This window comes from Protopterus annectens, chromosome 4.part0 (assembly GCF_019279795.1).
Source record: "Protopterus annectens isolate FY-2018-M chromosome 4.part0, PAN1.0, whole genome shotgun sequence".
Classification (NCBI taxonomy): Eukaryota; Metazoa; Chordata; order Ceratodontiformes; family Protopteridae; genus Protopterus; species Protopterus annectens.
Genome location: NC_056733.1, coordinates 594,936,027 through 594,938,394, shown reverse-complemented (window position 1 = coordinate 594,938,394; position 2,368 = coordinate 594,936,027). Strand labels below are relative to the sequence as shown.

Sequence of the window (2,368 nt, the reverse complement as noted above, 5' to 3'; positions counted from 1 at the left end):
CATACACGAGTGCATGGATCGTGCCATGCCCAAGAGAACCAAGACGCTATCCTCCAAAAAAATGAAGCCAATTTGGTGGTCCCCTGCCATAAACAAACTCTACAACAGAAGGAAAAAGCTGTTGCAAAAAACAGTAAAATCCCAAGAATGGAGGAGCTCCCTGGTCAGCCTCAGCAAGAAGCTGAGATCCCTCATAAAATCCTCCAAAACCAGTTATGAAAATAAAATCGCCACTGATTCCAAAGACAACCACAAAGCATTCTACAGCTATATCAAGAATCTCAATGGCAACACTCAGATCTGCTCTGAGCTACAGCACAATGGCACTAAATATACAGAACCAACCGATATTGCCAACATCCTGGCAGATAGGTTCAGTGCTAACTTTACCACCCTCTCACCCTCCATAGGGCCCATCTTAATAATGGAAGAATGCAAAGCCCCTGTAATCACGGATGAACAAGTAAAGACCGCACTCTCTAAAGCCAAGAACACAGCATCCGTGGAATCAGACAACATCCCAGGCTGCATACTGCATGAACTACAGAACAAACTGGCACCCCATCTAAGTACCATGTTCAATCATAGCCTCACTTCAGGCTATATGTCTACTGAATGGTGCACACAGACAGTTATCCCACTTCACAAAAGGAGGTGCCACCATGGACCCCGGAAACTACCCCCCCATTAGCCTGATGAGCCTGGTCTGCAAGGGCATGGAATGTATCATCTTGGAGCTTATAAGCAAAGACATAGGTAACCTCCAAACCCTGGACCCCACTCAGTTTGGGTTTGTAAAATGTAGATCATGTCTACTAAACCTGCTTGACTTCTTTGAAGCAGTCACCAGAGCCGTAGATGAGGGCAAGGTAGTGCACACAGCCTATCTTGACCTCACCAAGGATTGTGATACCATACCCCCACTCTGGAATTATAGATAAACTCACTAAACTGGGCATAAATCCCTATGTCACAAGATGGGTGGCCAATTGGCTCATTGACAGAACCCACACAGTAAAAGTAGCTGACTCCAAGTCCGACTTCAGACCATCCTTATCTTCCTTTCAAATGTTTTACCAGCTGTCACAGGCTCCACTTTTTTGGCTGGACCATAGAGCATTTACTGGACTCTGCAGTCCTTCCTTCTCCTATCCACAAGAAAAGAAAATATTTAGAGAGTCTTTGGGTATCAGGCTGGCTTCATCACTGCCTTAGCCATTGATAGGTGACTCTGCTGTGGCTGTACTTGGTTTCTCAGACTGCTTATTGGTGTTCATTGGTTCATAGCTGAATGCTAGGCTAACTATCCCAAAAGGCCATTTTTAGCCTAGTCGATAACCCGAGCTTAGAATCAAACCTTGTACCTTCTGCCTATGAAGAGAAGACCTTAACCATTATACCAAAACCATCCCCCAGATAAGGAAAACTTTACAAACTTCCATGTCATTTTTGCACAGGGGCCATGCTACTCTTCTTTGTATCACTCCAACTTTAGTATATGTGCTGCTGAAGCAAGCACACATTTCTCAGTCTCCCTCTCTGTCTTGGGTGTAGCTCGTCAGGAAGCTACAAAAGACTGGGAATTAGACACTTCCTTTGAGGCTGTAGGGATGCCTCAGCAGGCAAGGTTGAATCACTCTTGATGATCTCAGGGGAAAGAATGGGTGAAGGTCTACCTCAAGCTTGACTAGAATGCTTGATTCTTGAGATAGTGCCCCAGTTATGAGTTGGTCTTTTTCCAGCAAGTCTCTCATGAAAAGAAAACAAAAACTTAATGTTACTTCTCCTGTTTCTATTACCATGGGCAGGGGATATTTGCTGGGATTTGCTACGGAAATAATTTCTGCTTTTAATGTTTCAAATTCTGTTTCTTCTCTTACTTCATAGAAAAAGAAAGAGTTCCCTCTCATTCTGACACTAATTCTCAGTTAGAAGAACAAGAAATGGAGGGATAGTGTTTTACTCAGTTTACTGTCAAAATGTGGAAAATAAAAAACATTTTTCCACAAAATGATCGACTTTTTATTGGAAGTTGATAATACCGAATTGCCAGAACATCAGAAATGGTTACCATGGACTTGACATCCGAACACCAGAAGTTCCAATGTCGAAAGTCTGTTATTATTGGTAAAGCAAGCCCCCCTGCATCCCCCATTGTGGGGGGGGGCTCTGCCTCCCACACCCCCTGCATATTATATGTACCAACTCCAAGATTGTACTACAGCGAGGAAAAAGGAATATTTCTTAATCCGCACTGTACATCGATCTCAATTCAGAACGTTGACTGTATATTAGCAAATGTATACTCACATTCATTAATATGAAGTCGTATACTTTCAGTTTGACATTACAGGCTTGGTAGAACCTG

The 2,368-nt window shown here is 43.2% G+C and overlaps 1 non-coding gene across 1 annotated transcript; it reads right to left on the bottom strand.

The window, feature by feature from the left end:
* Positions 1-1,412: 1,412 nt before the first annotated feature.
* Positions 1,413-1,519, bottom strand: LOC122800590. The gene has a single exon (XR_006364597.1). It is a non-coding gene; the product is annotated as a U6 spliceosomal RNA (small nuclear RNA).
* Between the last annotated feature and the right edge of the window lie 849 nt (positions 1,520-2,368).